Raw genomic sequence first — 12775 nt, forward strand, 5'->3', positions numbered from 1 at the left:
CTCCTCTCATTCTCTGTTTCACCCGTCTCTCTCCTCCCTCCTCTCATTCTCTGTTTCACCCGTCTCTCTCCCCCTCCCTCCTCTCATTCTGTTTCACCCGTCTCTCTCCCCCTCCCTCCTCTCATTCTCTGTTTCACCCGTCTCTCTCCCCTCCCTCCTCTCATTCTCTGTTTCACCCGTCTCTCTCCCCTCCCTCCTCTCATTGTCTGGTTCACCCGTCTCTCTCCCCTCCTTCCTCTCATTCTCTGTTTCACCCGTCTCTCTCCCCCTCCCTCCTCTCATTCTCTGTTTCACACGTCTCTCTCCCCTCCCTCCTCTCATTCTGTTTAACGCGTCTCTCTCCCCCTCCCTCCTCTCATTCTCTGTTTCACCCGTCTCTCTCCCCTCCCTCTTCTCATTCTCTGTTTCACCCGTCTCTCTCCCCTCCCTCCTCTCATTCTGTTTCACCCGTCTCTCTCCCCTCCCTCCTCTCATTCTCTGTTTCACCCGTCTCTCTCCCCTCCCTCCTCTCATTCTCTGTTTCACCCGTCTCTCTCCCCTCCCTCCTCTCATTCTCTGTTTCACCCGTATCTCTCCCCCTCCCTCCTCTCATTCTCTGTTTCACCCGTCTCTCTCCCCTCCCTCCTCTCATTCTCTGTTTCACCCGTCTCTCTCCCCTCCCTCCTCTCATTCTCTGTTTCACCCGTCTCTCTCCCCTCCTTCCTCTCATTCTCTGTTTCACCCGTCTCTCTCCCCTCCCTCCTCTCATTCTGTTTCACCCGTCTCTCTCCCCTCCCTCCTCTCATTCTCTGTTTCACCCGTCTCTCTCCCCTCCCTCCTCTCATTCTCTGTTTCACCCGTCTCTCTCCCCTCCCTCCTCTCATTCTCTGTTTCACCCGTCTCTCTCCCCTCCCTCCTCTCATTCTGTTTCACCCGTCTCTCTCCCCCTCCCTCCTCTCATTCTCTGTTTCACCCGTCTCTCTCCCCTCCCTCCTCTCATTCTCTGTTTCACCCGTCTCTCTCCCCTCCCTCCTCTCATTGTCTGGTTCACCCGTCTCTCTCCCCTCCTTCCTCTCATTCTCTGTTTCACCCGTCTCTCTCCCCCTCCCTCCTCTCATTCTCTGTTTCACACGTCTCTCTCCCCTCCCTCCTCTCATTCTGTTTAACGCGTCTCTCTCCCCCTCCCTCCTCTCATTCTCTGTTTCACCCGTCTCTCTCCCCTCCCTCTTCTCATTCTCTGTTTCACCCGTCTCTCTCCCCTCCCTCCTCTCATTCTGTTTCACCCGTCTCTCTCCCCTCCCTCCTCTCATTCTCTGTTTCACCCGTCTCTCTCCCCTCCCTCCTCTCATTCTCTGTTTCACCCGTCTCTCTCCCCTCCCTCCTCTCATTCTCTGGTTCACCCGTCTCTCTCCCCTCCTTCCTCTCATTCTCTGTTTCACCCGTCTCTCTCCCCCTCCCTCCTCTCATTCTCTGTTTCACACGTCTCTCTCCCCTCCCTCCTCTCATTCTGTTTAACGCGTCTCTCTCCCCCTCCCTCCTCTCATTCTCTGTTTCACCCGTCTCTCTCCCCTCCCTCCTCTCATTCTCTGTTTCACCCGTCTCTCTCCCCTCCCTCCTCTCATTCTGTTTCACCCGTCTCTCTCCCCTCCCTCCTCTCATTCTGTTTTACCCGTCTCTCTCCCCTCCCTCCTCTCATTCTCTGTTTCACCCGTCTCTCTCCCCTCCCTCCTCTCATTCTCTGTTTCACCCGTCTCTCTCCCCTCCCTCCTCTCATTCTGTTTCACCCGTCTCTCTCCCCTCCCTCCTCTCATTCTGTTTCACCCGTCTCTCTCCCCTCCCTCCTCTCATTCTCTGTTTCACCCGTCTCTCTCCCCTCCCTCCTCTCATTCTGTTTCACCCGTCTCTCTCCCCCTCCCTCCTCTCATTCTGTTTCACCCGTCTCTCTCCCCTCCCTTCTCTCATTCTCTGTTTCACCCGTCTCTCTCCCCTCCCTTCTCTCATTCTCTGTTTCACCCGTCTCTCTCCCCCTCCCTCCTCTCATTCTCTGTGGCGTCTGGACTTTAATCAACAAGTCATTGGTTAATTGGAGGCCCATTAGTGGATGGTTAGTACTGTGGGATGGTAATAATGAGATAGATAATAGACAGAGCTTTGTCTGCTGCTAACACTGGAGATAGGAGAGACACACACACACACACACACACACACACACACACACACACACACACACACACACACACACACACACACACACACACACACACACACACACACACACACACACACACACACACACACACACACCCTGGGCTGCTGCCTCATACACACACAGGGAGTTTGTGTGACATATTGTGTGTTTGTGAGAGGGTTAGTGAGAGAGAGAGAGAGAGGTACCATGTATGAGTATGTGTGTATCTGGAATGTGTGTGGCTGACCAGAGAAAGCTACACCAGCAGAAGAACACAGACTCCAGGGGCAGAGACCGGACCAGTCCAGACCAGCCCTGTATTACCCCACACTGTCCGTCAGTCACAGAGGTGTTCGGATCGCAACACTTGTCATTTCTCACATTCTAGGTGTGGTGGTGCGGAGCCGCCGGGTGGCTTATTTAACCCGGGGCAGGCCGGCCTCCTGCAGAGCCTACCCAGAAATGAGTGCCCCTCACTGGGCTACGGGGGAGAGTGGGGACTGGGTGTCTGGAGGAAAGAGGATTTAAATGGAAGTCTGCTCCTACAAACAGTGCAGAGAGGGTCAGCCTTTAAAAAGAAACCTCCATCCCAGACAATTCAACTAGAGAGAGACACACCCAGACAACTACCACAGTGTCACTGTCAGGCTACTGGAGTTTCACGTCCCAGTTGAAATAAGTGGTCCTGTATAGGGGCTAGTTCAGCTGGGCAGAAGGTTGCAGGGACGTTATTTGAATGCTGCATGCCATTTATTCGAATGGCGCAGAGGTTTATCCGATAAGGTGTTGAATACAGAAATGCTCTGCACAGAATGGACCCACGGTTCATACATATTACAATCATTCTATGCATTAGATCTGTAACAACTTATTGAACAAACCCCTGACATCCACGACAGATGGATGGAGTTTGGAAAATGTGCAAGGAGTGCAGAGACAGGGATGGAATGAGGAAGGAGAAAGAAGGAAATAAAGACAGAAGGGAATAAGAAGGGATACAGAGAGGGGTTGCTCAGAAAGATAAAGAGAATAGGGAAAGAATGAGGAAGGAGAAAGAAGGAAATAAAGACAGAAGGGAATAAGAAGGGATACAGAGAGGGGTTGCTCAGAAAGATAAAGAGAATAGGGAAAGAATGAGGAAGGAGAAAGAAGGAAATAAAGGCAGAAGGGAATAAGAAGGGATACAGAGAGGGGTTGCTCAGAAAGATAAAGAGCACTGCAGCAGTAGCAGGCTGGTTTAAAGGACTGCCTCACCCCAGACAGAGAACATACGAGACACTTAAAGAGCATCCCAACCACCAAACCCAGGAGTGTGTGTGCGTGTGTGTGTGTGTGTGTGTGTGTGTGTGTGTGTTATTCGGGTGTGTGTGAGAGAGACTATGAGGGTTAGTGTGTGTGTGTGTGTGTGTGTGTGTGTGTGTGTGTGTGTGTGTGTGTGTGTGTGTGTGTGTGTGTGTGTGTGTGAGAGAGAGAGAGAGACTATGGGGGTTAGTGAGTGTGTGTGTGTGTGTGTGTGTGTGTGTGTGTGTGTGTGTGTGTGTGTGTGTGTGTGTGTGTGTGTGTGTGTGTGAGAGAGAGAGAGAGAGAGAGAGAGACTATGGGGGTTAGTGTGTGTGTGTGTGTCAGAGTATGGGGGTTAGAGTTGAAACCATCATAAAAAATGACAAAGCACATACATTTCAACTGTGACCTGGGTTTAAAGCCCTCTCACAAAGGAGAGGGGACGTGTGTCTAGTCTATAAAAGTATTCTGGCCAGACCGGGGAACTGAGTGTGTCTGGGCTGGGGTGTAAAGTTAAGCAGCCAGTCGGCCCCTCCCTGGGACTCAGACTGGTTACTAACACTGAGGGGGCAGGAGAACTGAGGGCTTTAAGCCAAGGAGGAGCCTCAGCCTTAACAAACTACCAACACAGTGTAATGTAGTTACAACAGTTCAACACTGAGGGGGCAGGAGAACTGAGGGCTTTAAGCCAAGGAGGAGCCTCAGCCTTAACAAACTACCAACACAGTGTAATGTAGTTACAACAGTTCAACACTGAGGGGGCAGGAGAACTGAGGGCTTTAAGCCAAGGAGGAGCCTCAGCCTTAACAAACTACCAACACAGTGTAATGTAGTTACAACAGTTCAATCAGGAAGGCTGGTCTGAAGACTTGTTTCACTTCGTCCTGGAAGCAGAACACAATTCACTTTGTTTTCTATTCTACAGGCATAGTGGGAATGAAGACAAACATGTCATCAGCATGGCCTCTTGTTCCTTCTCCTGTTTCCTGTTAGCCATGTGAGGAATGGCATTCACCCATTTACCTTCAGCCTATCAGCACGGTCCAGTAATGCACATTCCTCACACTGACTGGTCAACCTATGGGCTCACTCTTGCAATCATCACCTTCCTCTCTCTCAACCAATGGGTGTACATCTTGGGACGTATTTATATGTCAACTTACCCATGTTCTCTCACTTGCTGTTTTTCAACAAAAGTTTTGGACAAGCACTATTTAATCAAATGTAATATTGTGTCTGTGATGTTGATTCAGCTGAGCCTGTACTGAACTGTATTATATCCTGACCCAACTAACTGGTGAACACAACACAAGATGTCTGCCATCTTGGACATTGATAAATGTCCTCCACACAATAAAGAGTGTAGTACTGATCAACAGTGACAGTTTGGGAGATGGACAGATGTCCAGCGGTTTATCTTTTACCTTGAGGCTCAGTAGTGTGCACTTTGTAGTGACTTTAACAGACTTTGTGGCGTGCACTACTGATGTCTACTATATAGTAGTGTCCTTTGCAGAATGTCCATGAAACTTGACCTTGTTCTTAGTGTCTGTGTGGCGGCTCATCTGCCTCCTCTCATCATCCCAGCGAGCTGTAGCCTCCTTCAACTGTCTCTCATTCTCCTGCTGCTGCCGCAACCCTTCCTCCTTAGCAGCACACACTGACGTCTGCAGCTCCGCTGTCAACTATGGAGAGAGGGAGGACAGAGAAAGAGATTAGATGGGAGAGGGAGAGAGAGATGGGTTGAGATGAGAGATGGAGAGACTAATTAAGAGGGGACAACAGTGACCCTTGAGGAACACCGTTCCAAGTGGTTTGATATAGATACATCCCCATATGACACAGACAGTATAAACACACTCTAAAAACTGACTCTGGGGGTCATGGTTGGTGACCCCTGACCTGACCTCAAGATACTTAGATTTGTCATTGAATACCAAATGGGAATTGATTAGCCAAGTCCTAGGTCCAGGTCTCTAGTGTTCTGTACAGTACAGTCCTAGGTCTCTAGTCCTCTGTACAGTACAGTTTAGTCCTAGGTCCAGGTCCTTAGTGCTCTGTACAGTACAGTTCAGTCCTAGGTCCAGGTCCTTAGTGCTCTGTACAGTATAGTTTAGTCCTAGGTCCAGGTCCTTAGTGCTCTGTACAGTACAGTTTAGTCCTAGGTCCAGGTCCTTAGTGCTCTGTACAGTACAGTTTAGTCCTAGGTCCAGGTCCTTAGTGCTCTGTACAGTTCAGTCCTAGGTCCAGGTCCTTAGTGCTCTGTTCAGTACAGTTCAGTCCTAGGTCCAGGTCCTTAGTGCTCTGTACAGTATAGTTTAGTCCTAGGTCCAGGTCCTTAGTGCTCTGTACAGTATAGTTTAGTCCTAGGTCCAGGTCCTTAGTGCTCTGTACAGTACAGTTCAGTTCTAGGTCCAGGTCCTTAGTGCTCTGTACAGTACAGTTCAGTCCTAGGTCCAGGTCCTTAGTGCTCTGTACAGTATAGTTTAGTCCTAGGTCCAGGTCCTTAGTGCTCTGTACAGTACAGTTCAGTCCTAGGTCCAGGTCCTTAGTGCTCTGTACAGTCCTAGGTCCAGGTCCTTAGTGCTCTGTACAGTACAGTTCAGTCCTAGGACTTGGAGTTTTTCCTTCAGTGACAGACCCTGTTTGTTGGTGTTTTTGAACAGATGCCGTTTCAGGAAGCGTTTAGTTGAGTCTAAATGGAACAGGAGTTTTTATGCTAATATAAGAGAGAGTGTGGGCAGCAGACAACTGCTGCATTAACATCAAAACACACAGCTTGTTGGAGCCGGATATCAAATGCTTAACATATTTCCTAACAACATGATGTCACTATCTGTAGGACACCATGGGAGACAGAAATGCATCTCTGGTTTAGTTACTATAGGTACAGACTCCATTAGTTAGTGTCAATGGTGTGTCTCAGAAATAGTCTCAGCCATTATCAATCTTCTCACAGTTCTCTGTCTGTCCTGAGAAAAAGAGAGAGAGAGAGAGAGACGAGAGAGAGAGAGAGAGAGAGAGAGAGAGAGAGAGAGAGAGAGAGAGAGAGAGAGAGAGAGAGAGAGAGAGAGAGAGAGAGAGAAAGGAGGAAAAAAGCTCCTAGCTTTTTGAAGAGTAGAGTGAGTGTGTGTTGGTAAATTTGTGGTACACACCAAGATAAAAAGGAGCAGCAGTAGCTTTGAAATACTCCAGTCAAAATGAACATTCTATTTAAGCTGCAGCTGAGAGAGAGCAGAGAGAAGAGAGAGGAGAGAAGAGCAGAGAAGAGGGAGAAGAGAGGACAGAGAGCAGAGAAGAGGGAGAAGAGAGGAGAGAGAGCAGAGAAGAGTGAGAAGAGAGGACAGAGAGTAGAGAAGAGGGAGAAGAGAGGAGAGAGAGCAGAGAAGAGTGAGAAGAGAGGACAGAGAGTAGAGAAGAGGGAGAAGATAGGAGAGAAGAGCAGAGAAGAGGGAGAAGAGAGGAGAGAGAGCAGAGAAGAGGGAGAAGAGAGGAGAGAAGAGCAGAGAAGAGGGAGAAGAGAGGAGAGAGAGCAGAGAAGAGGGAGAAGAGAGGAGAGAAGAGCAGAGAAGAGGGAGAAGAGAGGAGAGAGAGCAGAGAAGAGGGAGAAGAGAGGAGAGAGAGCAGAGAAGAGGGAGAAGAGAGGAGAGAAGAGCAGAGAAGAGGGAGAAGAGAGGAAAGAGAGCAGAGAAGAGTGAGAAGAGAGGACAGAGAGTAGAGAAGAGGGAGAAGAGAGGAGAGAAGAGCAGAGAAGAGGGAGAAGAGAGGAGAGAGAGCAGAGAAGAGGGAGAAGAGAGGACAGAGAGTAGAGAAGAGGGAGAAGAGAGGAGAGAAGAGCAGAGAAGAGGGAGAAGAGAGGAGAGAGAGCAGAGAAGAGGGAGAAGAGAGGAGAGAAGAGCAGAGAAGAGGGAGAAGAGAGGAGAGAGAGCAGAGAAGAGGGAGAAGAGAGGAGAGAAGAGCAGAGAAGAGGGAGAAGAGAGGAGAGAGAGCAGAGAAGAGGGGGAAGAGAGGACAGAGAGTAGAGAAGAGGGAGAAGAGAGGACAGAGAGTAGAGAAGAGGGAGAAGAGAGGAGAGAGAGCAGAGAAGAGGGAGAAGAGAGGACAGAGAGTAGAGAAGAGGGAGAAGAGAGGAGAGAAGAGCAGAGAAGAGGGAGAAGAGAGGAGAGAAGAGCAGAGAAGAGGGAGAAGAGAGGAGAGAGAGCAGAGAAGAGAGAGCAGAGAAGAGGGAGAAGAGAGGACAGAGAGTAGAGAAGAGGGAGAAGAGAAGAGAGAAGAGCAGAGAAGAGGGAGAAGAGAGGAGAGAGAGCAGAGAAGAGGGAGAAGAGAGGAGAGAAGAGCAGAGAAGAGGGAGAAGAGAGGAGAGAGAGCAGAGAAGAGGGAGAAGAGAGGAGAGAAGAGCAGAGAAGAGGGAGAAGAGAGGAGAGAGAGCAGAGAAGAGGGGGAAGAGAGGACAGAGAGTAGAGAAGAGGGAGAAGAGAGGACAGAGAGTAGAGAAGAGGGAGAAGAGAGGAGAGAGAGCAGAGAAGAGGGAGAAGAGAGGACAGAGAGTAGAGAAGAGGGAGAAGAGAGGAGAGAAGAGCAGAGAAGAGGGAGAAGAGAGGAGAGAAGAGCAGAGAAGAGGGAGAAGAGAGGAGAGAGAGCAGAGAAGAGGGAGAAGAGAGGAGAGAGAGTAGAGAAGAGGGAGAAGAGAGGAGAGAGAGTAGAGAAGAGGGAGAAGAGAGGAGAGAGAGCAGAGAAGAGGGAGAAGAGAGGAGAGAGAGCAGAGAAGAGGGAGAAGAGAGGAGAGAGAGCAGAGAAGAGTGAGAAGAGAGGACAGAGAGTAGAGAAGAGGGAGAAGAGAGGAGAGAAGAGCAGAGAAGAGGGAGAAGAGAGGACAGAGAGTAGAGAAGAGGGAGAAGAGAGGACAGAGAGTAGAGAAGAGGGAGAAGAGAGGAGAGAGAGCAGAGAAGAGTGAGAAGAGAGGACAGAGAGTAGAGAAGAGGGAGAAGAGAGGAGAGAAGAGCAGAGAAGAGGGAGAAGAGAGGAGAGAAGAGCAGAGAAGAGGGAGAAGAGAGGACAGAGAGTAGAGAAGAGGGAGAAGAGAGGAGAGAGAGCAGAGAAGAGGGAGAAGAGAGGACAGAGAGTAGAGAAGAGGGAGAAGAGAGGAGAGAGAGCAGAGAAGAGGGAGAAGAGAGGACAGAGAGTAGAGAAGAGGGAGAAGAGAGGAGAGAGAGCAGAGAAGAGGGAGAAGAGAGGACAGAGAGTAGAGAAGAGGGAGAAGAGAGGACAGAGAGTAGAGAAGAGGGAGAAGAGAGGAGAGAAGAGCAGAGAAGAGGGAGAAGAGAGGAGAGAGAGTAGAGAAGAGGGAGAAGAGAGGAGAGAGAGCAGAGAAGAGGGAGAAGAGAGGACAGAGAGTAGAGAAGAGGGAGAAGAGAGGAGAGAGAGCAGAGAAGAGGGAGAAGAGAGGACAGAGAGTAGAGAAGAGGGAGAAGAGAGGACAGAGAGTAGAGAAGAGGGAGAAGAGAGGACAGAGAGTAGAGAAGAGGGAGAAGAGAGGAGAGAGAGCAGAGAAGAGTGAGAAGAGAGGACAGAGAGTAGAGAAGAGGGAGAAGAGAGGAGAGAAGAGCAGAGAAGAGGGAGAAGAGAGGAGAGAGAGCAGAGAAGAGTGAGAAGAGAGGACAGAGAGTAGAGAAGAGGGAGAAGAGAGGAGAGAGAGCAGAGAAGAGGGAGAAGAGAGGACAGAGAGTAGAGAAGAGGGAGAAGAGAGGAGAGAGAGCAGAGAAGAGGGAGAAGAGAGGAGAGAGAGCAGAGAAGAGGGAGAAGAGAGGAGAGAGAGCAGAGAAGAGTGAGAAGAGAGGACAGAGAGTAGAGAAGAGGGAGAAGAGAGGAGAGAGAGCAGAGAAGAGTGAGAAGAGAGGAGAGAGAGTAGAGAAGAGGGAGAAGAGAGGACAGAGAGTAGAGAAGAGGGAGAAGAGAGGACAGAGAGTAGAGAAGAGGGAGAAGAGAGGACAGAGAGTAGAGAAGAGGGAGAAGAGAGGAGAGAGAGTAGAGAAGAGTGAGAAGAGAGGACAGAGAGTAGAGAAGAGGGAGAAGAGAGGAGAGAAGAGCAGAGAAGAGGGAGAAGAGAGGAGAGAGAGCAGAGAAGAGGGAGAAGAGAGGAGAGAGAGCAGAGAAGAGTGAGAAGAGAGGACAGAGAGTAGAGAAGAGGGAGAAGAGAGGAGAGAAGAGCAGAGAAGAGGGAGAAGAGAGGAGAGAGAGCAGAGAAGAGGGAGAAGAGAGGACAGAGAGTAGAGAAGAGGGAGAAGAGAGGAGAGAAGAGCAGAGAAGAGGGAGAAGAGAGGAGAGAGAGCAGAGAAGAGGGAGAAGAGAGGAGAGAGAGCAGAGAAGAGTGAGAAGAGAGGACAGAGAGTAGAGAAGAGGGAGAAGAGAGGAGAGAAGAGCAGAGAAGAGGGAGAAGAGAGGAGAGAGAGCAGAGAAGAGGGAGAAGAGAGAAAACTACTCGCTCAGGCCCGTTGAAGCGCTCGCGCTGGGCTAGACACAGACAAATAATTGTTTACTGTACATTAGTTCAACTCAACTCTTCGTTCAACAGTCTTACTGGAATCCTCTCATTGAGTGGGAGTTATGGGAATGAGTGACTTAGCCGACCGCAGGGGGAGAGATTAGACTGATTTAGTCAGCGGGACCAGCCACATGAAAGCAACAAATGGTCCATTATTATGGGAACATCAGTTCTGGGCGTAATAATTATTTTGCTTATAGATTCTCCAGCATCTCGTCTGTAGCCTGGAGTGATATAATGACTCATTAACCCTGTCTTTCTCGTTATTCTTGTACCTTTATACCTAGTCTCATATCGAGGGCTTCATCCGACTGTACTGTACTGTAATTGGCCTGAACAGGCCGTCTTTAATTTCACAGGCTGGTTGGTAGCTCTGTTTAGGCTGGGTTTTCCTCACCTCAAAGTAAACATACAGAATGAAAGGCAGTCGCAGGGCCTCTCAGAGGCCGGCTGGCCATTTAGCAGTTCTCTATGACAGACATAGCGTGACACAATGAACTCACTAGGGCCTTAACAAGAACCAGAAAAAAGTGAACTGATGCACTCCCAGATCAGAAGCCACAAATAGTTAAATAATACCCAGAAGGGCATGATTGTCATTTAAATAATTTAGCTTTCAGTTATTGCCTGATTCTACTAGGATGTTAAGTACATCTATGCATGAAAGAATAATAACAGTAGTAAAGATGTGTTTCCTGCTCCTAACTGGATTCAACTTGTTATTACAAGCCTTTCCCATGTTCAACCAGCAGCAGTGTTGAGATAAAGGGCTGGGGGAGCTCCCGAGGACCCCCACTGTTGCCTCATCATTAACCAGAGAAGAGAAACAAACCGGGCTGGGTTCAGAGGTCGCTCAGGAAGGCCACGCTCAGCAAGACCATTAAGCGGCCCGGATTTCAGAGACGCTAATTATCGAAGCTCAAAGGACCCTATGTGTGTGTGTTGTATGAGTGTGTGTTTGTTCACACCGTGTGTGTGTGTGTTGTATGAGTGTGTGTTTGTTCACACCGTGTGTGTGTGTGTTGTATGAGTGTGTGTTTGTTCACACCGTGTGTGTGTGTGTTGTATGAGTGTGTGTTTGTTCACACCGTGTGTGTGTGTGTTGTATGAGTGTGTGTTTGTTCACACCGTGTGTGTGTGTGTTGTATGAGTGCGTGTTTGTGCACACCGTGTGTGTGCGTGTTGTGTGTGCGTGCATCCACACTGCATGTGTCTACCCTAGTGCCCTCAGGATAACGTATGGCGGCTTGCTATGTTTTAATTGGGATACTACTACCCATGCTGCAGTGCTCTCCCTGCGAGAGAGATCGGTGACCTCTGACAGACACTTAGGGGTTACACAGTGAGGGCAGCCTCCAAGGTTCAAAGGCCCTCTGTTTACATTCGATCCAGTCACCCCCAGGGCTCCTATGCATTAAAACCTATTTAGTCCCTACACAACGCCTTCGAAAGTCAAGCCGCTAACACACGCTACAAATACCAACAAATAGCCTGTTTTAATATGGTGGGTAGACTTCCTCTTAACTTAGAAATAAACACATGTAAAATGTCCTTAGAGCGTTGTGTTGTCATTGTGGAACCCATGGAACTGGGGTTTTCAGCAACAGAAGGCAGAGGAAGGGAGTTAAGTTGAACTCGTGCGAGCGTTAGTTACCCCTTCAAAACAGAGGATTCATCTTTCGCAGCTTCTGTTGACGGAAACTTTACCTCGCCACATAGCAAAGAGGAGCAAACACAGAGTGAACTTTCAACTACCACCGAGACACGTTTGATGTCGGGGCATTGTGCAACTTCATAAGCTCCTGTTCTCTCACAACATCTGCTTGTCAACCTCGCTTTCAACTCAACGCTGCTGCCCTCAAACGTGGACCCAAAACAGGGGGATTCAAAACAAAGAGAGTGAGAAAGACAAAAAATAGTTTCTTCTAAGGTCATGATTTAGCAATTAAAGCCTGTGATAGAATATGATATTTCACCCCTATTTTGTCAGATTGGGATAGATCTAATCTTCTTTGTTTTCAAACATAAAAACAGTGATTTGTGTTTTGGGTTCTTTTATACTGTCCAGCTAAAAGGCGCTTTGAAGCCACAGTCTGAAATCTGGGAATCTTTTCAACGGTCATTTCAATTCTTTATATTTTTGCTTAAAAAACTAATCTCAGGCTGTGGCTTTAAAGCCTTCCACATGTCCAAACAGAGAAAGACGAGAGAGAGAGAGAGAGAGAGAGAAAGGGTAGAATGGGGGGAATAATGGAGAAGAGGAGGAATGGCCTAGTGGTTTTGATTCATGAACAGAGAGGAGAGTTCCTCTGGCTTTAACTGCTCTCAGTCTGAGGAGATTAGGTTTAATGTTAAACATATGGTCCTGGCCAGAGAGGAGAACCTTCAAACAACACTCCTGACGTCATGGCGAGGGAAGGGGAGGAGCGGGAGAGAGAAAGAGAGGGGGGGGGGGAGAAAGAACAAGTGTGTGCATGAGCATGTGTGTGCATGTGTGGGTGTATGTGTGCATGTGTGAGACACCCGAAAGGTACCTAAAAGCCTCATATCTTCCAGCCAATCCCACCTGGGTTCCGTATTGCTGTATGCAAGGCGGTGCAATTACATAAATAGGATTCTATATATGGATTAAAGGCAAATCTGAACATTGTGAAACAACTAGAATCAAACAGTAAAGTCTACCTCTGGGGTATAAAACCTGGCTAACTAACTGGGCCAGGTTTACACACCACCTGTGAAGTGCCTGGACCAAAGCCTGGCTAACCCTCGCCTCAGACGCCTCTGGA

At 48.9% G+C, this 12775-nt stretch overlaps 1 protein-coding gene across 1 annotated transcript in view; it reads right to left on the reverse strand.

Moving 5' to 3' along the window:
- Nucleotides 1-1850: 1850 nt before the first annotated feature.
- The window catches only part of LOC129849291 (uncharacterized), a 14223-nt gene continuing 3298 nt past the window's right edge, over nt 1851-12775 (reverse strand). Inside the window, exon 2 of the mRNA XM_055916219.1 lies at nt 1851-5133. The gene's annotated coding sequence lies outside the window, so the exon portion shown is untranslated. The remainder of the gene's footprint in view (nt 5134-12775) is intronic.

This window comes from Salvelinus fontinalis, unplaced genomic scaffold (assembly GCF_029448725.1).
Source record: "Salvelinus fontinalis isolate EN_2023a unplaced genomic scaffold, ASM2944872v1 scaffold_1421, whole genome shotgun sequence".
NCBI classification, from domain to species: Eukaryota; Metazoa; Chordata; class Actinopteri; order Salmoniformes; family Salmonidae; genus Salvelinus; species Salvelinus fontinalis.